Source organism: Salmo salar, chromosome ssa15, assembly GCF_905237065.1.
Source record: "Salmo salar chromosome ssa15, Ssal_v3.1, whole genome shotgun sequence".
Lineage (NCBI taxonomy): Eukaryota > Metazoa > Chordata > Actinopteri > Salmoniformes > Salmonidae > Salmo > Salmo salar.
Genome location: NC_059456.1, coordinates 75,890,262 through 75,916,765, shown reverse-complemented (window position 1 = coordinate 75,916,765; position 26,504 = coordinate 75,890,262). Strand labels below are relative to the sequence as shown.

The window sequence follows — 26,504 nt, the reverse complement described above, 5'->3', positions numbered from 1 at the left end:
CAAGGAGACTGCTACAGAGAGACTGAGAGACTGCTACAGAGAGACTGAGAGACAAGGAGACTGCTACAGAGAGACAAGGAGACTGCTACAGAGAGACAGAGAGACAAGGAGACTGCTACAGAGAGACAAGGAGACTGCTACAGAGAGAGACCCAGCTGGTTATCACCTCACCTCATCACTCATAATTCATCTTCACCCACAGGGTGTGACGTAGCATGGTTAAAACAGCTGTTAACTCTTATGAATACAGTTAATACACACATAGGAGAGCAGCACGCAACATAGAAAGAAGATAACAATTTCACCTACGCCGCTGCCAAATCTGGCACTTTCCTCAAACAGTGCAGTTACGCAAACATTTCTATTACATTTTAGTCTTTCAGGGGCGGCAGGTAGCCTAGTGGTTAGAGTGTTGGGCCAGTAACCGGAAGGTTGCTAGATCTAATCCCCGAGCTGACAAGGTAAAGAGCTGTCGTTCTGCCCCTGAACAAGGCAGTTAACCCAGTGTTCCTAGGCCGTCATTATAAATATGAATTTGTTCTTAACTGACTTGCCTAGTCAAAAAAAATGTACAACTTTTTTGCAGACGCTCTTTTCCAACTTACAGGAGCAATTAGGGTTAAGTGCCATGCTCAAGGGCACAGCGACAGATTTTTCACCTAGTTGACTCGGGGATTCGGACTAGTGACCTTTTGGTTACTGGCCTAATGCTCTGATGTGATGCATTTGAATTATCTGTTGCACCAAGCATTGATCTAACAAGGTCCTTGTATCACACGTTAATTATGTGGCATTCAATACAGAACTACAAATCGCTATTTCATCCATTCATTTGTTGTTTAAAGAGTAGCCCTATAAAAGTAAAGCTGATATGAAAACAACAGACAAACAACAATCCCACAATCAAAGATCGTAGAAACAAAGGAAGAAATGAATCAGTGCCACGCAGCAGGAAGACACACCTGTGTCCATGATAGCTTTCCTGTTAATGGCTGTCACTAAGCAACATCAAGCCCTCTGGGCAATCAAGGCCTTCTGATGCGGAACACAGGGGAACATGATTAAATACGGAAATAAACAAACACTCTTACCTAACACACGCACACACACAAAATAATAGGGCAAAGATAACAATAGGAACTCTGTGGAATGTTTCCAGACACTGGAAAAGCCTTTCCTGTCCTCTTCCTCTCTGATACAGCCTAGACCTATCCCTGGTTTGACAGGAGCAGGTAGACAGGGAGGGAGGCAGAGGCAATATTTCCTACTACAGATGTAGGAAATTAAACACTTGTGTATTTGAGGTTTTAAAAAAGGCTTATGAAGTTTGTAATTTCCACTTTGAAATTTCAGACTTGATTTTCCTTTACATTTTTCGTACCAACCCCTAAAAAATGTCAATTACTTATAATCCACATAATAGTTAACATTTCCTGTTGCTGCAGGATTCATTTCCTGCTGTAGCAAACTGGCTCAAACTAAGATCCTACACTACTTGACCAAAAGTATGTGGACACCTTCTTGTCGAACATCTCATTCCAAAATCATGGGCATTAACATGGACTTGGTCTACCCTTTGCTGCTATAAAAGCCCAGTCTTCTGGCTTTCCACTAGATGTTGGAACATTGCTGCGGGGACTTGCTTCCATTCAGCCACTAGATCATTAGGGAGGATGGGCACTGATGTTGGGCAATTAGGTCTGGCTGGCAGTCAGCGTTCCAATTCATCCCAAAGGTGTTCGATGGGGTTGAGGTCAGGCCTCTGTGCAGGCCAATCAAGTTCTTCCACACCGATCTTGATAAATTATTTTTGTATGGACTTCAAGTCAAATCAAATTTTATTGGTCACATACACATGGTTAGCAGATGTTAATGCGAGTGTAGCGAAATGCTTGTGCTTCTAAAGTAGTTCCGACCATGCAGTAATATCTAACAAGTAATCAAACAATTTCACAACAACTACCTTACACACACAAGTGTAAAGGAATGAATAAGAATATGTACATATAAATATATGGATGAGCGATGGCCGAACGGCATAGGCAAGATGCAGTAGATGGTATAGAGTACAGTATATACATATGAGATGAGTAATGTAGGGTATGTAAACATTATATAAAGTGACATTGTTTAAAGTGACTAGTGATACATTTATTACATCCATTTTTTTATTATTAAAGTGGCTAGAGATTTGAGTCAGTATGTTGGCAGCAGCCACTCAATGTTAGTGATGGCTGTTTAACAGTCTGATGGCCTTGAGATAGAAGCTGTTCTTCAGTCTCTCGGTCCCAGTTTTGATGCATCTGTACTGACCTCGCCTTCTGGATGATATCGGGGTGAACAGGCAGTGGATCGGGTGGTTGTTGTCCTTGATGATCTTTTTGGCCTTCCTGTGACATCGGGTGGTGTAGGTGTCCTGGAGGGCAGGTAGTTTGCCCCCGGTGATGTGTTGTGCACACCACACTACCCTCTGGAGAGCCTTACGGTTGTGGGCGGAGCAGTTGCCGTACCAGGCATTGATACAGCCTGACAGGATGCTCTCGATTGTGCATCTGTAAAATTTCTTCAGCCTCCTGAGGTTGAAGAGGCGCTGTTGCGCCTTCTTCACCACGCTGTCTGTGTGGGTGGACCATTTCAGTTTGTCCGTGATGTATACGCTGAGGAACTTAAAACTTTCCATCTTCTCCACTACTGTCCCGTCGATGTGGATAGAGGGGTGCTCCCTCTGCTGTTTCCTGAAGTCCACGATCATCTCCTTTGTTTTGTTGACGTTGAGTGTGAGGTTATTTTCCTGACGCCACACTCCGAGGGCCCTCACCTCCTCCCTGTAGGCTGTCTCGTCGTTGTTGGTAATCAAGCCTACCACTGTAGCGTCATCTGCAAACTTGATGATGGATTTGGAGGTGTGCATGGACACGCAGTTATGGGTAAACAGGGAATACAGGAGAGGGCTGAGAACGCACCCGGTGATGAGGATCAGCTGGGTCGAGATGTTTTTTCCTACCCTATGCTGAGCTGTAGTCGATGAACAGCATTCTTACGTAGGTATTCCTCTTGTGCAGATGGGTAGGGCAGTGTGCAGTTTGACCGCGTCATCTGTGGACCTATTGGGGCGGTAAGCAAATTGGAGTGGGTCTAGGGTGTCAGGTAGGGTGGAGGTGATATGATCCTTGACTAGTCTCTCAAAGCACTTCATGATGACGGAAGTGAGTGCTACGGGGCGATAGTCGTTTAGCTCAGTTACCTTAGCTTTCTTGGGAACAGGAACAATGGTGGACCTCTTGAAGCACGTGGGAACAGCAGACTGGGATAGGGATTGATTGAATATGTCCGTAAACACACCAGCAAGCTGGTCTGCGCATGCTCTGAGGATGCAGCTTGGGATGCCGTCTGGGCTGGCAGCCTTGCGAGGGTTAACACTTTTAAATGTTTTACTCACGTTGGCTGCGGTGAAGGAGAGCCCGCAGGTTTTGGTAGCGGGCCGTGTCGGTGGCACTGTATTGTCCTCAAAGCGAGCAAAGAAGTTGTTTAGTTTGTCTGGGAGCAAGACATCAGGGTCCGCGACAGGGCTGGTTTTCTTTTTGTAGTCCGTGATTGACTGTAGACCCTGCCACATATCTCTCATGTCTGAGCCGTTGAATTACAACTCTACTTTCTCTCTATACTGACGCTTAGCTTGTTTGATTGCCTTGCGGAGGGAATAGCTACACTGTTTGTATTCGGTCATGTTTCCGGTCGCCTTGCTCTGATTAAAAGCAGGGCTTTCAGTTTTGCGTGAATACTGCCATTAACTTTTTATGGATAGGGGGCAGTATTTTCACGGCCGGATAAAAAACGTACCTGATTTCATCTGATTATTACTCCTGCCCAGAAACTAGAATATGCATATAATTATTAGCTTTGGATAGAAAACACTCCAAAGTTTCTAAAACTGTTTGAATGGTGTCTGTGAGTATAACAGAACTCATTTGGCAGGCCAAAACCTGAGAAGATTCCAAACAGGAAGCGCCCTCTCTGCCCATTTCTTGGCCTTCTTTGTTATCTCTATCCAAAACAGGGGATCTCTGCTGTAACGTGACATTTTCTAACGCTCCCATAGGCTCTCAGAAGGCGCCAGAACGTTGAATGATGACTTTGCAGGCCATGGCTGAAAAACAGTAGCGCATTTGGTAAGTGGTCGATCTGAGAACAATGAGACTGGGGCGCGCGTGCACGAGACGACTCCATGTTTTCATTTTCAGTCTTTGAACGAAAACAACGACTACCGGTCGGAATATTATCGCTTTTTTACGAGAAAAATCGCATAAAAATTGATTTTAAATAGCGTTTGACATGCTTCGAAGTACGATAATGGAATATTTTGATTTTTTTTGTCACGAAACGCGCCGGGCGCGTCACCCTTCGTTACCCTTCGGATAGTGTCTTGAACGCACAACAAAACGCCGCTATTTGGATATAACTATGGATTATTTGGAACCAAAGCAACATTTGTTATTGAAGTAGAAGTCCTGGGAGTGCATTCTGACGAAGAACAGCAAAGGTAATCCAATTTTTCTTATAGTAAATCTGAGTTTGGTGAGTACCAAACTTGGTGGGTGTCAAAATAGCTAGCCCGTGATGGCGAGCTATCTACTCAGAATATTGCAAAATGTGCTTTCACCGAAAAGCTATTTTAAAATCTGACACCGCGATTGCATAAAGGAGTTCTGTATCTATAATTCTTAAAATAATTGTTATGTTTTTTGTGAACGTTTATCGTGAGTAATTTAGTAAATTCACCGGAAGTTTTCGGTGGGAATGCTAGTTCTGAATGTCACATGCTAATGTAAAAAGCTGTTTTTTGATATAAATATGAACTTCATTGAACAAAACATGCATGTATTGTATAACATAATGTCCTAGGAGTGTCATCTGATGAAGATCATCAAAGGTTAGTGCTGCATTTAGCTGTGGTTTTGTTTTTTGTGCCATTATATGCTAGCTTGAAAATGGGTGTCTGATTATTTCTGGCTGGGTACTCTGCTGACATAATCTAATGTTTTGCTTTTGCTGTAAAGCCTTTTTGAAATCGGACAGTGTGGTTAGATAAAGGAGAGTCTTGTCTTTAAAATGGTGTAAAATAGTCACATGTTTGAAAAGATGTTCGAGGACTTTGTATTTCGCGCCACGCCCATCATTGGATATTGGAGCAGGTGTTCCGCTAGCGGAACGTCTAGATGTAAGAGGTTAATCCACGGTTTCTGGTTAGGGAAGGTTTTAATAGTTGCCGTGGGTACAACATCACCGATGCACTTGCTAATAAACTCGCTCACCGAATCAGCGTATACATCAATATTGTTGTCTGACCCTATCCGGAACAAATCCCATTCCACGTGATCGAAGCAATCTTGAAGCGTGGATTGAACAGACCTGAGCACGGGTATTTCCTGTTTTAGTTTCAGTCTATAGGCTGGGAGCAATAAAATGGAGTTGTGGTCAGATTTCCCGAAAGGAGGTGGAGGGAGGGCTTTGTATGAGTAACAATGATCCAGAATTTTGCCAGCCCGGGTCGCGCATTTGATATGCTAATAAAATTTAGGGAGCCTATGTGGTTTCCAGTTTACATAGAATCCAATGAAGTTCTTTCAGGACCGTCGAGGTGTCTGCTTGGGGGGGGGGGGGTAATATACACGACTGTGATTATAATTGAAGAGAATGCTCTTGGTAGATAATGCGGTCGGCATTTGATTGTAAGGAATTCTAGGTCAGGTGAACAAAAGGACTTGAGTTCCTGTATGTTGTTATGATCACACCATGACTCATTAATCATAAGGCATACACCCACGCCCTTCTTCTTACCAGAGAGATATTTGTTTCTGTAGGCGTGATGCGTGAAGAAACCAGGTGGCTGTACCAACTCTGATAACATATCCAAAGTGAGCCATGTTTACGTGAAACAGAGAATGTTACAATCTCTGATGTCTCTCTGGAAGGCAACCTTTGCTCGGATTTCGTCTACCTTGTTGTCAAGAGACTGGACATTGGCGATTAGTATACTCGGGAGCGATGGGCGATGTGCCCGTCTACGGAGCCTGACCAGAAGCCTGACCCCTTCTGCGGCGCCGTTGTTTTGGGTCGCCTGCTGGGGTCCGATCCATTGTCCTGGGTGGTGGACCAAACAGAGGATCCGCTTCGGGAAAGTTGTATTCCTGGTCGTAATGTTGGTAAGTTGACGTTGCTCCTCCCGGCTGTATGTAATAAGACTTATGATTTCCTGGGGTAACAGTGTAAGAAATAATACATAAAAAAAGAAAATACCGCATAGTTTCCTAAGAATGCGAAGCGAGGCGGCCATCTCTGTCGGCGCTGGACAATGCCCCCATGAAGGCTTTGTGCATGGGGGCATTGTCATGCTGAATCAGGAAAGGGCCTGCCCCAATCTGTTGCTACAAAGTTGCTAGCACAGAATCGTCTACAATGTCATTGCATAATGTAGCGTTAATATTTCCCGTCACTGGAACTGAGGGGCCTAGACCGAAAAAGAAAATCAGCCCCTGACCATTATTCCTCCTCCACCAAACTTTACAGTTGGTAAAGATTCATCACGCCAGAGAATGCGTTTCCACTGCTCCAGAGTCCAATGGCGGCAAGCTTTACACCACTCCAGCCGAAGCTGTGCATTGCGCATGGTAATCTTAGGCTTGTGTGCGGCTGCTTGGCCATGGAAACCCATTTCATTAAGCTCCTGACGAACAATTATTGTGCTGACGTTGCTTTCAGAGGCAGTTTGTGACTCGGTAGTGACGATTGCAACAAACAGACAATTTTTACGTGCTTCAGCACTCTGCGGTCACGTTCTGTGAGCTTGTGTGGCCTACCTCTTCGCGGTTGAGCCGTTGTTGCTCCTAGACGTTTCCACTTCACAATAAGTTACAGTTGACCGGAGTAGCTCTAGCATGGCAAACATTTGACAAACTGACTTGTTGGGAAGATGGCATCCTATGATGGTGCCACACAATGTTCCCTCAAATCTTTTGCATTGCTGAGCACATTTCAGGTCTGCTGAGTGCAAACTTGAGCGTTGTGAAAATTCTGTGCAACTTCAGGTGTGCGTTTACTGTGAACACTGAGGCTGTACCCACTTTTAGTTAGTTTTGACAGTGGTCAAGTTGGCTACTGTGGCTATTTGATCATAATGTAGGTCTACCAGATTGGCCTACCATCAAAAACAATGGAGAAAATGCATCCCAGAAAATTTTAACATGGAAATAGCTGTTCTATTGTGCAGCCTACAGTAGTAGCCAATGTGTGGTGTTCAATGGAGGCCTACATTCCATTAGCCTTTTATAAAAAAACATGCAGGGCTTGACATTAACCTGTTCATCCACTTGTCCTTCAGACAAGGAGGTGACTGGAAATGTTGTTGTGCTGTTTGATGCAAGAAACCACTTTACAAAATAAAATGCATCATTATTCCCATACTATTATTACAGAGAATCCGAAAAATGATTCTACCCTCTGCCTATTGGTCACTTAGCTTATTCAAGCCTGTCTCAAAATACAACACTGCCCCTTTAAAGACAAAAAAAGCTCTTTACCTGACTCACTTTTCAAAGATATCTAGAAATACACACGTTTTGTGCCCTTGTAAGAAGCAATCACTCCCCTATTGCTGACTACAAATTGTCTATAACTGGGCTAATAACTCACTAGCAAAGAATATGAACAAATGTGCACATCGCTACATGTAGCTCTAGCTTTGATCTCAAAACAAGCGCATCTCCTCACGATCGCTCATGCTGTAAACACAGTCCAGTTCAAAGTGAAGGACATAGATCCATATATGGCAATTGTCTAGTTGAATATACAGTAGGCCTACTTCAGCTCTGATTGGTTATGGTGCACCGGTCTATGTAGAGTACGGGTCTGAGTCGTGCCTGTCAATGCAATAGAATCCTAATCCGATGCGTTCTGTCTTTAACAAAATCTCTTGCATAGTTAGTTTTGCATACTAAGTCTGGCATTGTTTGTTTTGTTTCAGTATTTTACATTGAAAGTGGATAATATTGTGTTGATTCGATCACAATTCCCACAGTAAAGGGAAATGTTGATTGTGTTGACGAACGGGGAAAACTCTAGAAATTGAGTGAAATTAAATCTCGTGCTTCTCTGCGCAAGCTGATATTTCTTCTGCATGGCAGTCCAGCACGCGTGCAGTTTAGAGGGAACATTGGTGCCACGTTGAAAGTCACTGAGCTCTTCAGCAAGGCTATTCTACTGCCAATGTTTGTCTATGGAGATTGCATGACTGTGCGCTCAATTTTATACACCTGTCAGCAACGGGTGTGGCTGAAACAGCTGAATCCACTCATTTGAAGGGGTGTCCACATACTTAAAAAAAATATATATTGTGTATATCTGTATGTACATCACAAGGCATTCATACAGGATTTATTAAGCCCTATTATATAACGCCATCCCCAGCCAAAGGTACGGGCAGCATCAGACAGGTACAGCAGCACGCAAGCAGCTTCAAAGCTGATGAAAGTGACAATGACGTACCGCAATTTCATGAGGTTCCCCTGCAAGGTACCATGAGGTCCCCCCAATAATTCTACATATTTTGCCATGGGGCAAAGATAAAATATTGCCGTTTTAAAGCTAATTTCCTGTAATTCTAAAATTTTTGCCATGGCTTATGAAGTGTTCATATGCTATCCGGGGGGGGAGAGCCCCCCAAACCTTGGTATGATACACAAGTGGACAGAGACATGTTGACAGAGGGGGAAGAGAGGGAGAAATGGAGGGCAGAGATGGAGTGTGAGCGAGGGAGGAAGCTAGACAGAGAAGTAGGGAAAACCTTAATCTACCATCAAGCCTCATATGCGTATCTATCCTTCTCATGTCTAGTATCTGTAGTGACCGCCAGTATAAATTTGCACCTTCGTGGGAGTCACAGTAAAAGCTCTTTACATCCTTGATGGAATCTAACACCTTGGACACACACACACCCCATGGTTATGTTTATCACGCACACACCGGTACAGTCGCACATGAACACACTGTCACATCTCAGCATGGTCTCTCGCTCACATACACTCGGGAAACAGAATGTCCTTGCTCTCTCAAGGAAAGGTGACCTTGACTATTCTCATATACACCCAGGAATTCCATGTACAGGACACTGTAGCATGTGTTAAAGGAAGAAAGATAAGAGAGTGTGTCTTTCCTGCGTCACTCACTAGTATGTATGTTGTACATCAAGTGAGAGTCTGAGAAGTGTGTTAGAATTGTGTGCTGCTGAGCATACAAACATGCGTATATTAATGTATTTGAACAAGAAACAGTGAAAAGCTCTGAGATTCTGACTCACAACTTACATTACAGCCTATGGTTGGGACAGAGACACAGAATGAGTCACACCGGTTCAGTGACAGTGTAAGTGGTGCGTAACCGGTGGCAGGGAAGTCAGTCGCAGGAGAGCAGAACTAAGTAATAGCCGAAGCAGTTTAATAGCAAAACCAACGGCATAAAGAGTAACAAGACATGGGTACAAAACCCGTCGCGCACCAGTCAACATGTGCACAAGCACTTACAAATAAACAATACCACACAAAGACATGGGGGGGGGGGGGGGGGAGAGAACAGAGGGTTAAATACACAACACGTAATGAGGGAATGAAAACCAGGCGTGTGGGAAAACAAGACAAAACCAATGGAAAATGAAAAATGGATCGGCGATGGCTAGAAGACCGGTGACGTCGACCGCCGAACACCGCCCGAACAAGGAGAGGAACCGACTTCGGTAGAAGTCGTGACAGACAGTAATAATGTCCCTGGGCACACACACACTTTCTCAATCACTGTCTAAATACTCATAATCATTCTTTTAAGAATATGAGTCTGGTATTTATGAACCTGTATGAATTTACTTTAATAAATGTAGTTTTACAGGGGCAGTGCACATTAAATCAACATTACTGTAAATGTGCCAGTTTTAAACCAGTCAGAATTGAGCATGGCTGTTTTCTGAATATTTGAGCAGTGGTGGCTACAACAAATGCTGTGGAATAGGTTATTTGCATATTAGGCCCAACGGTTGATCTGACAGTTTTTCTGCATAGCCATGGAATCTCTAAAGCAGTTTGTATACAGTGCCTTCAGAAAGTATTCACAGCCTTGACTTTTTAAGCATTTTTTGTGTTACAGCCTGAATTTATACCCCATAAAAAGTGTAATTATGTATTTTTTATTTTTTTTATGAAAAGCTGAAATGTCTCAAGTCAATAAGTATTCAACCCCTTTGTTATGGCAAGCCTAAATATGTTCAGGAATAAACATTTTGCTTAACAAGTCACATAATAACTTACATGGATTCACTCTGTGTGCAATAATAGTGTTTAAGATTATTTTTGAATGACTACCTCATCTCTGTACCCCACACATACAATTGTCTGTAATGTCCCTCAGTTGAGCAGTGAATTTCAAACACAGATTCAACCACAAAGATCTGAGAGGTTTTCCAATGCCTCACAAAGAAGGGCACCTCTATTGGTGGATGGGTAAAATAAAATAAAAAGTAGACATTGAATATTCTTTTGCGCAAAGTGAAGTTATTAATTACACTTTGGATAGTGTATCAATACACCCAGTTACTACAAAGATACAGGCGTCCTTCCTAACTCAGTTGCCAGAGAGGAAAGAAACCGCTCAGGGATTTCACCGTGAGACCAATGGTGACTTTAAAACAGTTGTTACAGAGTTTAATGGCTGTCATAGGAGAAAACTGAGGATGGTTCAACAACATTGTAGTTACTCCACAATGCTAACCTAGTTGAAGGAAGCCTGTACAGAATACAAATATTTCAAAACATGCACCCTGTTTGAGTACCACTGTTCATATTTTCAATCATGGTGGTGGCTGCATCATATTATGGGTATGCTTGTAATTGTTAAGGACTGGGGAGTTTTTCCAGGATAAACAATAAACGTAATGGAGGTAAGCATAGACAAAATCCTAGAGGAAAACCTGGTTCAGTCTGCTTTCCACCAGACACTGGGAGATTAATTCATCTTTCAGCAGGACAATAACATAAAACACAAGGCCAAATCTATACTGCAGTTGCTTAATAACAAGACAACATTGAATGTTCCTGAGTGGCCGAGTTACAGTTTAGACTTAAATCTACTTGGAAATCTATGGCAAAGACCTGAAAATGTTTGTCTAGCAATGATCAAAAACCAATTTGACAGAGCTTGAAGAATTTTGAAAAAATGTAAATGTGGCACAATCCAGGTGTGCAAAGCTCTTAGAGACTTACCCAGAAAGACTCACAGCTGTAATCACTGCCAAAGGTGAATACTTATGTAAATGAGATATTTCTGTATTTCATTTTCAATACATTTGCTAACATTTCTAAAAACATATTTTCACTTATGGGGTATTGTGTGTAGATGGGTCAGAAAAAAATGATATTTAATCCATGTTGAATGCAGTCAAAATGTGAAATAAGTCAAGGGGTATGAATACTATGACGGCACTGTATCTTGTAACAGTAGCTCTACAACAGTATGTACAGTATCCAAGGCCCTAGACGTCCTCCCATTCCCCATGAACAACACAGTGGAATAATTATCCACTGAGTTAGTTAAATAATAGATATATGAGTCTGTTGGTTTGCAGCAGCTTATGACTCACACTTTCTTATCAGGCCAGCCCGCTCAGTCAGAAGCTAGGGAAATGGCCCCATGCACTCACAACCTCAGCCCAGAACTGCTCATAACGCGACAAATACTAACATTATTATAACACTGACAAAATTGATAAATGTGTGCGAGGAGAGTATACTCCTAACCAAATGATCAAAACAACTTTAAGAAGGACCCCCATCTCCTCTAGAATCCTACAGGCAAGGTTCAGCACAGACAATATGACTGCACAGGACACAACAGCTCCAAAGCAGTACTTGTAACTGGTTCCAGGTAGCCTTTCCCTGTATGCCCAATGAAAAACATAGTTTTTAATTCTCCATAAATTGTGCTCCAAAAGGGTTAACAAATGATCTAAATTATGATTTCTTAACTAAATATTAAAATTAACATTAAGAACATTTCGTTTTTGATTTACATGATGACCACCAAAAGGCAACTATATCCTCTATAGATACGAAAGTAAATCCAAGCACTTGTTCAGTTTACCTTCTTAGGTAGAACTTAAACATGTGTCTAAGGCAGTAGATAAGAATGCAGAAGTGTTTGTGTTGAAGCACCACAAGCACACTAATAAACAAGAAGGGCTGAATGAAGTCAATCTTGAAACTGCAACGTCGACAACTTCACAAACTATGCAGCTGAAATGCAGTAAGATGCAGTTTGTAATGTCACCACTAGATAGCAGCGTCTGTATTTAACGGTGTTATTTTTGTATCAAGGATGAGTCAGTGTTTACTTTGGCGCCAGTCCAGTGTTCGCACAAAAGTAGCACAGATTGCTAGCTCGCTAGCTAGCCTAACTATCTTGCTGGCTAGCTTGTCAGATAACGTTGACTAAGTAAGCATGTGATCAGGACAGGGCTGCTTGCTTGCTGAAGTGTACTTTTGATTATTTACTTGTTCAAATATGCTGTCGCTGGCTGTGGCAAGCTACTCACCGTCAAACCACCATGACCACTCTCTCACGCCGTGACTTACGGGCTGAATGTTACTCAATAAGCAGCTCGTTGATCGCCCTACTCAGGCAATCATTGAACAAAAATGAAATGGCACCGCTTTATCTGTGAAGGATCTGTGAGGCTTCTTTCACAAGATGGGTCCACAGGCAAAGGCTGTGCCATCTAGAGGAGGACAAAGGTAACACTTAGATATTGTACTAGGCCTAGGGGCCTGAAAGGGTCACAGAGGCATCTATAATTACCTCACTAATGACAATACCATCAGTACCATTATCATAGTCATTAACCACTCATAACCAGGCCAAAGACCTAGTTTCGGCACCACAACTGCGACATCAGTGCTTTATCTGTGAAATAAAATATTTCAGTGAGAGGCTAATATCAGCCGATAATATTGGTCAACCGATTTATCGGTCGGCCTCTAGACAGGACAACATTTCATTACCAAGAATCTCAAAATCCTGCCTAGTCACTGCACTGCAGAGCAGCTTACAGCAGCAGAGCTCTGTCCATTTAATCAATCAGTCCGACTATCCACATAATCCTGCGAAAGAGTGTAGCGAGAGAAGGAGAGGGAAGGGGGGATACAGAAGCAGAGCACTGCATCTGCCACAACACTAAGCAGTGAGGATCTGTGAGGCTTCTTTCACAAGATGGGTCCACATGCAAAGGCTGTGCCATCTAGAGGAGGACAAAGGTAACAAATAGATATTGTACTAGGCCTAGGGGCCTGAAAGGGTCACAGAGGCATCTATAATTACCTCACTAATGACAATACCATCAGTACCGTTATCATAGTCATTAACCATTCATAACCAGGCCAAAGACCTTGTTTCGGGACAACCTCAACTGCGACAACATCACCATCATCAAAATCATTATCGTCATTATGACCTTTCATGTCAGAAAACTGCAGCATCATCTCCACTGTCCCAGGCAGTGGAGGTGTCCTTAACAGAGGGCCTTTACCCCGGAGTGTGAGGGAGGAGAGGTTGAGGAGAGGGGAAGGGAAGGCATGCTGGATATCACATGTCAGGAGCCAGCACCCTTCCCTCTCCCCTCCTGAGATGCAGCAAGAGCACCTCCACTTTAGCTACCCGACGAGCTAAACACCTTCTTCGCCGTCTTTGTGGAAAACAGAGCCGCCGACATGGGCGCCCGAGGCTCATGAGGACTGTGCGCTCTCGTTCTCCGTAGCCGACCTAAGAAAGAGTATTAACCCTCGCAAGGCTGCCGGCCCAGATGGCATCCCAAGCTGTGTCCTCAGAGCATGTGCAGACCAGCTGGCTGGAGTGTTTAGGGACATATTCAATCTCTCCATATGTCTGTTGTCCCCACTTGCTTCAAGATGTCCACCACTCTTCCTGGACCCACGAAAGCGAAGGGAACTGAACTAAATGACTATCGCCCCATAGCACTTACTTCTGTCATCACGAAACACTTTAAGAGGCTAGTTAAAGACCATATCACCTCTACCTTACCTGATAGCCTATTCACATATCGCCCCAACAGATCCTAGGATGACACAATCGCAGTTACACTGCATACTGCCCTATCCAACCTACGTAAGAATGCTGTTCATTGACTACAGCTCAGCCTTCAACACCATAGTGCCCTTCAAGCTCATCACTAAGCTCAGGGCCCTGGGTCCGAACCCCTCACCTGTGCAACTAGATCCTGGACTTCCTGACGGGCTGACCTCAAGTGGTGAAGGTAGGCAACAACACCTCCGCCACACTGATCCTCAACAAGGGTGCGTGCTCAGCCCTGTCCAGTACTCCCTGTTCACCCATGACTGCGTGACCACCCACGTCTCCAAATTCCAACTCAATCATCAAGGTTGCTGACGTCACAACAGAGATAGGCCTGATTACCAACAACTACAAGACAGCCTACAAGTTTTACGTTGTTCATTTCACGTGGACAAGTAAAGTGAAATACCTTTCTTGCAAGCTGAAAAATCCAACAATGCAGTAATCAATATAGTACTAAAATAAAACATCAGCTAGAACAAAAACACACAAGAAATACAAATAAGTAGAACATGAGAAGTAAGTAAGCTATATACAGGGTCAGTACCAATATCATATTAACAATGTGCAGGGATACTCGAGTGATGGAGGTAGATATGTATGGGGTAAGGTCACAGGGATACTGGAGTGATGGAGGTAGATATGTATAGGGGTAAGGGGACAGGGATACTAGAGTGATGGAGGTAGATATGTATAGGGGTAAGGTCACAGGGATACTGGAGTGATAGAGGTAGATATGTATAGGGGTAAGGTCACAGGGATACTGGAGTGATGGAGGTAGATATGTATGGGGTAAGGTCACAGGGATACTGGAGTGATGGAGGTAGATATGTATAGGGGTAAGGTCACAGGGATACTGGAGTGATAGAGGTAGATATGTATAGGGGTAAGGTGACAGGGATACTGGAGTGATAGAGGTAGATATGTATAGGGGTAAGGTGACAGGGATACTGGAGTGATGGAGGTAGATATGTATAGGGGTAAGGTCACAGGGATACTAGAGTGATGGAGGTAGATATGTATAGGGGTAAGGTCACAGGGATACTGGAGTGATAGAGGTAGATATGTATAGGGGTAAGGTGACAGGGATACTGGAGTGATAGAGGTAGATATGTATAGGGGTAAGGTGACAGGGATACTGGAGTGATGGAGGTAGATATGTATAGGGGTAAGGTGACAGGGATACTGGAGTGATGGAGGTAGATATGTATAGGGGTAAGGTGACTAGGTACCAGGGTATATGATACACAGAGTAGCAGTAATGTATATGATGATTGTATGTGAGCGTGCGTGTGTGTAGAGTCAGTATAAATGTGTGTGCATGTTAAGTGTGTATGAACAAATTAAGTGAGCGAGTGAGTGAGTGAGTATGTGAGTGAGTGTGTGTGTGTGTTGGAGTGTCAGTGTGTGTGTGTTGGAGTGTCAGTGTGTGTGAGTGTGTGGAGTCCTGTGAGTGTGCATTGAGACAGTGCAAAAATAAAAATACAATACAATACAGGGAGGAGGTGAGAGCCGTGTTGGAGTGGTGCCAGGAAAATAGCCTCTCCCTTAACATCAACCAAACGAAGAAGCTGATCGTGGACTACAGGAGACAGCAGAGAGAGCATGCCCCCATCCACATTGACGGGGCTGCAGTGGAGAGAGTCAAAAGCTTCAAGCTCTTTGGCGTGCACATCACTGACAACCTGAAATAGTCCCACAGTGCCTCTTAGACCTCCGGAGGCTCAAGAAATTTGTCTTGGCTCCTAAGAACCTCACAAACGTCTACAGATGCAATATCGAACGCATCCTGTTGGTACGGCAATTGCACCGTCCGCAACCGCAGGGCTCTCCAGAGGGTGATGTGGTCAGTCTAACGCATCAACGGGGGCACACTGCCCGCCCTCCAGGACTTCTACAGCACCCGGTGTCACAGGATGGCCAAGAAGATCATCAAGGACCTCATCAACACAAGCCACGGTTTGTTCACCCCGCTACCATCTAGAAGGCGGAGACAGTACAGGTGCATCAAAGCTGAGAAACAGCTTCTATCTCCAGGCCATCAGACTGTTAAACAGTCAACACTAATCGGCCTCTGCCCAGTACCCTGCCCTGAACCTTAGTCACTGTTACTAGCCAGCTACCACTCGGTACTCTACCCTGCACCTTAGAGACTGCTTCCCTAACTACATAGAGTCATTAAACACTGGTCACTTTAATAAGTGTTTGCATACTGTTTCACACATTTTATATGTGTACAGTGCATTCGGAAAGTATACAAGACTCCTTCAGTTTTTCTTACGTTACAGCCTTATTCTAAAATGTATTATTTTTTATCCCCCCATCAAATAACCCAGGTTTTTAGAAATGTTTAAAAAAAAGAAGGTATTTACATAAGTATTCAGACCCTTCGCTTTGAGACTCGAAATTGAGCCCAGGTGCATCCTGTTTCCATTGATTATCCTTGGGATGTTTCTGCAACTTGGAGTCCACCTGTGGTAAATTCAATTGATTGGACATGATTTGAAAGGGAATGAGTTAAGGAATTGTCCTTAGAGCTCTGAGACAAGATTGTGTCGAGGCACAGATCTTGGGATCTTTTTTTTGCAGCATTGAAGCTCCTCAAGAACACAGTGGCCTCCATCATTCTTAAATGGAAGAAGTTTGGTACCACCAAGACTCTTCCTAGAGCTGCCCGTCCGGCCAAACTGAGCAATTGGGGGAGAAGGGCCATGGTCAGGGAGGTGACCAAGAACCAGATGGTCACTCTGACAGAGCTCTAGAGTTCCTCTGTGGAGTTGGGAGAACCTAACAGAAGGACAACCATCTCTGCACCAATCAGACTTTATGGTAGAGTGGCCAGACGGAAGCCACTCCTCAGTAAAAGGCACATGACAGCCCGCTTGGAGTTTGCCAAAAGGCACCTAAAGACTCTCAGACCATGAGAAACAAGATTCTCTAGTCTGATGAAACCAGAAATCTTGAACCTGGCACCATCCCTATGGTGAAGCATGGTGGTGGCAGCATCATGCTGTGGGGATGTTTTTCAGCGGCAGGGACTGGGTGACTAATCAGGATCGAGGGAAAGGTGAATGGAGCAAAGTACTGAGAGATTCTTGATGAAAACCTGCTCCAGAGCACTCAGGACCTCAGACTGGGGCGAAGGTTCACCTTCCAACAGGACAACGACCCTAAGCACACAGCCAAGACAACGCAAGAGTGGCTTCGGGACTAGTCTCAGAATGTCCTTGAGTGGCCCAGACAGAGCCCGGACTTTGGAGAAACCTGAAAATAGCTGTGCAGCGACGCTCCCCATCTATCCTGACAGAGCTTGAGAGAAGAATGGGAGAAAGTCCCCAAATACAGGTGTGCGAGGCTTGTAGTGTCATACCCAATAAGAATTAAGGCTGTAATCGCTGCCAAAGGTGCTTCATAAAGTACTGAGTAAAGGGTCTGAATACTTATGTAAATGTAATATTTTTTTTATACATTTGCAAACATTTCTAAAAACCTGCTTTTGCTTTGTCATTATGGGGTATTGTGTGTACATTGATGAGGGGATAAAACGTAACAAAATGTGTAAAAATTCAAGGGGTCTGAATACTTTCTGAATGCACTGTATACTGTCTTCTAGTAATGGCTCATTCAATATAACTTTTTTTTTTAAATTCTGGATTATGTGTGTATTATGATTATTTTTTATTGCAAGTTATTACTGCACTGTTGGAGCTATAAACACAAGCATTTGGCTGCAACTGCAATAACATCTGCAAATCGGTGTAGTCGACCAATAAACTTGAATTTTGATTTGACAAAGATCATCATAAAAAATGCAGCCACATGCAATATTTAACTGTGTTGCCATCTTTGTAAAGATATTCAGGAATTAGCATGTTCTTAGTTTACATTGTTCTATTTCAAAATGTATAAATTAATTTCAAATTGTGGTTTAACCTCCCCCTCTGTCTGGGTGGCTGGTACAGAGGAGTCAGGCGCAGGACAGCAGAGATCAGTAACACATGTAACTTTACTCAAATATTCCAATAACATATCGTAATACCGAGCCCACAATAACGGACCGAACATACATAAAACAATCACGCACAAAAACCATGGGGAAAACACAGGGTTAAATAATGAACATGTAATTGGGGAATTGAAACCAGGTGTGTAAAACAAAGACAAAACAAATGGAAAATGAAAAGTGGATCAGCGATGGCTAGAAGGCCGGTGACGTCAACCGCCGAATGCCGCCCGAACAAGAAGAGGGACCTACCTCGGCGGAAGTCGTGACACCCTCGAATGATGGTTTTAGTAAGCAGTGTATACCTACACTGTAATTACATTATATGCCTATTTAACTTCCATATGTGTTTATTTTATTTATTTATGTAGGTTGTGTTTTGAAATCACCCAAAACACTTTGGTTTGGAGAAGGAAATTCCAACAATTGGACAGAGGAGAAGATCCTAAGCAGATGAGTCACAGCCAACATTTGTATTGCAAACCATGATTTGCTCTAATCTATAGGGTTCAGGCTTAGTCTTTCAATTTGAGTGCTCTCAAGAAAGGTCATGAAAACCAGTAGCAGCAGCATTCTGCCCCTAACTGACCAGAGTTACTTTTCCATGAGGGGTCTAGCTGTGATCTTATCAGGACCTCTAGAAACCCTGCTGATCCAAAAAGACAGGTTCACAGGAAATTAACCTATCAAAATGAACAAATCTGGAATACTGTGAAAAAGTGTAAAAGATCCAATGTTGAAACAAACCAAATAAGTGATAATAGTAGCAATCAGTGGTTTAGCACCATGGACAGCTATAGGATCGGCATTCCGGAGTTCAGCACATGGACTGTGGACAGCGACTGACTCACAGGAGTAATGACAAAGTAGGCTTATCCAGGAGGGAAGAAGCCTGGTAGGGAAAGCTCCTCTAACTAGCCCATTTCAGCCATATTAACTTTTATCAAACTTTAGAATTGTAAATATTAGAGAAAAATAGACTTCTTCATTATTTATTTGGAATCTGTATCCACAAATGCAGAACTTCCAGATACTATGAGTGTGGTTCAGTGGTTAGAGTGGTACAGTATATGACAGAGGGTTACTGGCTCAGATGACATAATTTTGCCCTTCAGCATGTTTGCATTATAGTTGGATATCATTGCATGCAAATCCCCACTGAAACAAAGACCAAAGATTCCATCATATAATGATCATGAAATCAACTATCTGTCAGTAATCTGGACTGCTATAATTTAGCATGAAATGTCATCCCCTTCCCTGGAGTCAAATCAAATCACATTCTATTTGTCACAAGCAGGTGTAGACCTTACCGTGAAATGCTTACTTACAAGCCCAACAATGCAGTTCAAGAAATAGAGTTAAGAAAATATTTACTAAATAAACGAAGGAAAAAAAAAAAGTAACAAAATAACAATAACGAGGCTATATACAGGGGGTACCGGTTCCGAGTGAATGTGCGGGGGTACAGGTTAGTCGAGGTAATTTGTACATGTAAGTAGGGGTAAAGTGTCTATGCATAGATAAAAACAGCGAGTAGCAGCAGTGTAAAAACAAAGGGGGAGGGAGGGGTCAATGTAAATAGTCCAGGTGGCCATTTGATTAATTGTTCAGCAGTCTTATGGCTTGCAGGAGAAGCTGTTAAGGAGCCTTTTGGACCTAGACTTGGCGGTCCGGTACCGCTTGCCAGGCATTAGCCGAGAGAATAGTCTATTACTTGTTTGGCCTTCCTCTGACAGCACCTAGTAAATAGGCCCTGGATGGTAGGAAGCTTGACCCCAGTGATGTACTGGTCCATACGCACTACCCTCTGCAGCGCCTTACGGTCAGATGCCGAGCAGTTGCCATACTAGGTGGTGATGCAACTGGTCAGGATGCTCTCGATGGTGCATCTGTAGATCGTTTTGAGGATCTGGGGACCCATGCCAAATCTTTTCAGTCTCAGGAGGGGGAAAAGGTATTGTTGTGCCCTCTTCACAACTGTCTTGGTGAGCCACTGCAGTATTTGTGCTAAATGCTGTAATTATAGTCAGCAGTTTCCAGGCGAAAGCTAGGAGCACATTGTGAAAATAAGGCCTGTGGAAAAGAAAACTGCATGTGGACTAGCAAAGGGGCTTATGGGTCTAGGAGGAGCAGGGTTGTAGTGCTGCAGGAGGGCTGTGCAGCGGCGCTCCCTCACTTTTTACATTTGAGTATACACAGAGCTGGTAAAATTATTTCCGGAAAATTCATTCTGATGAATTCTAAATAAATTATATTTAATTACCACAAAAATTCCATTACAAACGATAGAATGACAACCCAAATAAATCTGTATAGCAGCCTAGAGGTAGGTAAACGGTGGTTTCTTCCGTCTTCTCTCTGGCGGTGGTGGGAATGATGAAGAACTATAGGCTACGTGTGTGAACTGCGGAGGCCCGTCGGAGGCTTGACCACTTTGGCCAATCAAAACGTTGATAAAAGAAATCTGCTGCTCAGCAGAGTGTGAGGGAGTTCAGCGACATTATCATCACACCAACGAGATCGAGGAAACAAATTCACTGTGTCTGCCTCGATGTTCATAAAACTCCACGGACGTTCTCTTGTGCAGTGGAACCAGAGCAATACGTGACCACTTGGTTACGACACCATTCTACCGCGGACACCTAAACCAGAGTGGCCACCGCAAAGGTCAAGGAGCCTGACTCTCTGCAAGTTGCAGTAGCCCTGGTTGGGATATTTAGCCTACATTGGTTGTGACGCAGGGCCCATTCTAGCTTGATATGTCAGGGTGGGCAGTTGGAAATGTGAATTGGGCCAGTTGGGGGTAATAATGTGTTTATTGAGATGCATGAATAAACCACACCATAAGCTTGATTTTATGGCTGTTTTAAAACAAATGTCCTGCAATTCTACTTAGCTTAGTAATGATTTATGTTCACTACTTGGTCAATTGATTTGATAGCATGTTTAATCTTTGTAAATCAATTATATGAATTGATAGTTCACCTCTGTTTTATTTTATTCTGTAATAGGGAAGGCCTATATTGAAACCATGTGTTCAAGCTAGTCAAATCAAAGTTTATTTATGATACAGTGTAGTGTAAGCTACACAATACAATGAAATGCCTACTCGCAACTAAAGCTCTCCTCGCAAACAGTGCAATGATATTAAGCTATATGTATTTACATTAGGCTATAGCCTACAAATAACTATTCCATGTAGTCGTAGGACTATTAGGCTATAGGCCTACTGCTAATTGTTGTTTGGTCCTGAACTGGCCGAATGGCAGAGCTGTCCTTCAGTTATCGGTCAGCAACCAAAGTTGGTTCAACTTCTTTAAAAGGACCAAAAAAAATGTCAACTTCATATTCATTATCTCCAGCACAACCCCAACATATGTGAAAATGGTGCGTTTCTATGTCTAATGGAAAAAACGATAGAGGAAGTGTTTCCAATGATGTCGGTGTGCATCATGTGATTTGAACCAATCATGAGTAGCAATTGCCTACTAATTGATTGATGATGTCATTGGAAACATCATCTTCCTCTATCTTTTTAACTACTAGACATAGAAACGTACCATTTTCACATATGTTGATGTTGGGATGGTGCTGGAGATGAGGAATATGAAGTTAGCATTTTTTACATTTCCCTTTAACATCACTGTGCGATCCTGGTGCTGTCCTTTTAGCACCATAAAGGGATCTCCAATCGTTTAAAATTACACTCATCAAGACGTTGCCTATGCCTAATAGCCCTACTCATCACTTTATTACAAATAGAAGATTATCACTTCTCACAAGGGTGCTCGTTTAGTAAAGTTAGATCAAAGCTGAATCAATGTCTCCCAATATCACATAATGATTAATTTGCATTTTACATAACAGAACCGAATATGATAGCATAGCAGGCCTATAACGTTACACCAAAACCCCCTCATTTCTAATGAGATTTTAAGATGGTTAGGTGAAGCTGAATAGTATTTTTCTCATGCGCCAAAACTCAATATAGCACACCACGAGGCAGGATATTTGCTTTGATTCAAAATACAAGATAGGCTAATAGCTTGTTACCACCATCTGCTCTTATTTGCTCACAAAACACTAATTCAATAAGATTGACAGTGATGATGGCCTATTTTGAAATTAGGCATGCCTAACTTGATGTTTGAGGGTATTAAAAATAAAAATAAATGTATTGAGACAATATGTGTGGGCATAGGCAGAAGTTTTTATGCATATTCTATATTGATATGCTATTCAATAGGCCACATCTGTCGGTACAAACTTAGATTGAGGATATGACGACATCATTAACATTATTTGTTTAGCTCTAACTGACCTATAGGGCTATAAGGCACTGCATCTCAGTGCTAGAGGCATCACTACAGACCCTGGTTCGATTCTAGGCTGTATAACAACCGTCCGTGATTACGAGTCCCCTAGGGCGGCGCACAATTGGCCCAGCGTCGTCCGGGTTAGGCCGGGGCAGCCTGTCATTGTAAATAAGATTTTGTTCTTAACTAAACTTTGAAAAAACCTATAAAAAGAGCACTTTACCACTGAGGAGATGAAAGGAGGATTTGGAGAGAAAGATCTGCACAATGGGGACTGACAGGAAACAGCATGCTATGACAGTGATCACCATGGAGATGGTCAATCTGCCAATTTTCCAGAACGTGAGCTGCTGATATGTGTAACAGGCTGGATCAGGGGTGGGATTTGAATATTAGAATGTGTGCAGCTAGCGAATATAATACTGGCTTGGTCATTCGTTCACTGGGATGGTCAGCAAAATGGTCAGTGCTGACCAAAATGCTGACCATACAGCCGAGGTACCTGGTCCAGTAGGCCTAACAACCTCTAGCCCCTACCCCTTTTGTATTTGCAGGTCTGAATGGAAAGCATTCATTTTTCTATAAGGCAGAGGCTCGCTTTATCCAACTGAAGGTTATAGGTCAGGGGTGTCAAACATACGGCCTGCTTGCCAGAGCCGACCCGTGAGGGGGTTCAATCCGGGAAGTGGGTGGTTTGAGTAAAGAAATTATAATACCAAAAATATATGTTTTTCCCCCAAAAAAACATTTTTTTTCCCCCGAAACAAACTCAGTATACTTTAAAATTGCTAAACCCCAAAATTGGTTATATCAACCAATGTTCAGTGCGGCCCCCTGAATCTTGTTGAAGACCAAACAATTAGACATCCCTGATTTAGGTGGAGCAATGATCATGTTGCTGACCTCAGTCTGGTGACAGTCCTCTACAATCTGCAAACACTAAAGAGGAGGCGGCTAGAGAAAAAGGCTCATCTAGGTGTTGTTGTGGGACCAGGCAATGTGGGGTTGACAGTGCTCTCAATTGGGCAGAACCGGGCCTTTGAAACCCATAGGCAAAGACCATAAATACACACTTAGGCCTATATCTATAATGCAAAGCTGAACCACTGCAGATTCCTGGGAAAACAACATCTATTTCTAGTGGACATTTGGAAAGAGTGTGAGTAGGGTATGCTACCTACATTCTAAAATCCCCAGACCAACAAACACAAAGTCAAGAGCTCTTTTACAAGACAGATGGTTATATTTCTGACATATGCCGTCAGATTGACTGTTTTACTGAAAATAGCAAACTGCTGCAAGGTCGAATTGCAAGCCAGAAGACCAGTCACGATATAGGGTACCAACATGGCAGGTGTTTGTTTGGCTTGAGATTATTGTGCATTTTCCCAACGCTTAATGAAACCGCCCTCCATATGCGTCATCTCTATCAAAAGCTTACCAAATACATTGCGGCAATAGCCTAGTAATGTATCAAGCCAATTCGCAAAAAAAATCTACGTGTAATTTCTAATGGTTGTGATCACCTGGCCGAAGAATAGCCTACCGCTACCACGAACGAATACCGAAAGATGACATTGTACACAAACATCTGCGGTGCATCCTTGGAACAGCAGGCTCCTGCTGGACAGCGACACACACACAAAACATCAACAACAACCATCATGACATCTGATATGTGCTATATGTGCGTACATAACTCTTTATAAACAAAATCCTATTTTAGGTTTCCCTACATCTTGCAGCTCCCCCTGCATGTCTCAATTTCTAGAATTCTCCATTCTTACTTATTCACAGTGCCTCATGTGGAGCATCCTTTGCAAAATTACAGTTAAGACAAATGACATTAGGCTACAACGTCTTGAATCTAAAAGATTGAGGTTTACCTGTTCCCCCCTTCCGTATTTATTTTACAGTTCCATCGTTATCCCGGAGATGGTTTACCGCCTCCTTTCTTGATTACACCGCGATTCCAGTCTCTGTTTAGGTCTCCGCCAGAGCTGTGTGCATTTGCTCGCGTGCACGGGGCTGGTCTGAGATGCATGAGATCCGTTTGAGAGCAGCCGCGTGAGGAAAGACAAGTGCATTGATGAAAACTGATGCGTGGTGCTACTTTGGTTCTTAAAGGGAAACCCCAATCTTCAAAAAGACAAATAGTGAATCATTCGTGGATTCATGTCTGCACTTGATGCAGTTTTTATGATTAGTTATGGTCTGGATTCGAATTAATAATCTTTTCACGAGCCTGCATGTATTTTCATCCCCCCCACACACACAGAGGGAGACACACACACTGTAACAGAAGTGCTCCCAGGGGTGACAGTAAGGAAATTCAACATTTTCAGACTTCTGTAGTAAAATATTATACTTTATTGAATTACAGACTTGAATTCACTTGAATTGTGTGTGTGTGTGTGTGTGTGTGTGTGTGTGTGTGTGTGTGTGTGTGTGTGTGTGTGTGTGTGTGTGTGTGTGTGTGTGTGTGTGTGTGTGTGTGTGTGTGTGTGTGTGATATTTAGCAGTCTCGGCCACGTACACAGGCTTGCAGTATGTGGCCTCCAGATTGCGGGCCTGACAAAAACTATGGCAAAGCAATTGGCTAGGTGCTGCTCTGTTTCAGCTGTCATGGGCAGTCTAGCTGTTTGGAGAAGGATGTGCTTTCTGTACCCTTGAGTGCCATTCATACAGGGACCTTTGAAATGTGTTTGGATCCTTTTTTTGTACATTTGATTGGTGGATTCAAATAAAGTATTTAAATTGTGATCCAAGTATCCTCTAATAAATAAATGTGCACTAAATGCTCTCAAAGCTCCTTGTCTTTGACCCCCAGAATGTGACATTTAGATACAACACTATAAATAAAAGTTCTATTATATATATATATATTAATTATAATTTATCAAGCTTTGATGTAGGCTATATTTATGTTCTGTAAAATCATAATATCAGGATTAAGGTTAAAACCATTTAATCCAAATGAGCATGATGACAGTGCTTGTTCACTATCCACAATAGCTTTGGTTGATGAGTAATAGACAGTGATCTACGCTTTAAGTTCCTTTCACCTTGTATTCTTATATTTCAATAGTAATTTCCAGAATGCTGCCCATATAAACAAAGTATTAAAGGCCTTCCCCTGGTCCTTCTCCTTTTTCCTGACAATGCTGTCATCTAGTGGAGGTAGCCATAAACTTTCAGCAACTTAGCCATAAACTTTCAAAAAGCAGTGGTTCCCAAACTGTGGGGAGCGCCTAAGGAGGGAGCAGGTCAAATATTAGACATGGCAAAATGTAGAAAATTGCAAGAAAATTTGCTTTGAAATGGCAAAATGTACACATGACAAAATGTGTAGAATTGCAGGAAACAAGCTTTAAACCTGATAAATGTTCTCTCGGCCAACAAGAGCAGTGTGAACAGTGTGTGTCATGAACAGTGCTTGTGCCCATAGAAATACTGTAGATGTGGCGCAGGGATGTTCCCCAATGCTGGAAGGGGGGCCTGAGTGAAAAGGTTTGGGAACCCCTGGGATAAAGAGTAGTGCTGGTATTGGTATTGCCGGGATAGTGTTTTTGGGTGGGTGAGGCGGGGGTTGCTATTTGTCAACGGCCAGGCTTTGAACCCGGGTCTCCTGCATGCCACAAGACTGTGTAAGCCTGTCATTACAGATAGTCCTATTTATTTTTGGTGCTGGGAGTGTTGCAGGGAACAAAGAGTTTGGAGCAGGGAGTAGTGGTTATTCCAATGTATTGATTACATGCAAACAGCTGTAAAATGTTGTGGTCCTGAACAAACCCCCAGTTTATAACCTAAAGTTCTAAGTACCAACTGCTCAACTACCAGTAGATGTCACTATATGATCATTCTCATACTCACGTCTCCGTTCACAGCCAAGGCGTCTGCCCTGAACATACCTGTTGACAGACACAGGGGTGTATTCATTCCACCGATTCTGTTGCAAAACGTTTCTAAACGGAGTGACTTGCTGGAATTTTTCCAATAGA

At 42.9% G+C, this 26,504-nt stretch overlaps 1 protein-coding gene across 2 annotated transcripts in view; it reads right to left on the bottom strand.

The window, feature by feature from the left end:
• Window positions 1-24,625, bottom strand: part of LOC106572120 (syntaphilin) — a 42,982-nt gene extending 18,357 nt beyond the window's left edge. The window contains exon 1 of one of the 2 annotated variants that reach the window (XM_045696062.1): window positions 24,390-24,625. The gene's annotated coding sequence lies outside the window, so the exon portion shown is untranslated. The remainder of the gene's footprint in view (window positions 1-24,389) is intronic. The other variant, XM_014145974.2, reaches the window with a different exon arrangement.
• Window positions 24,626-26,504: the final 1,879 nt, after the last annotated feature.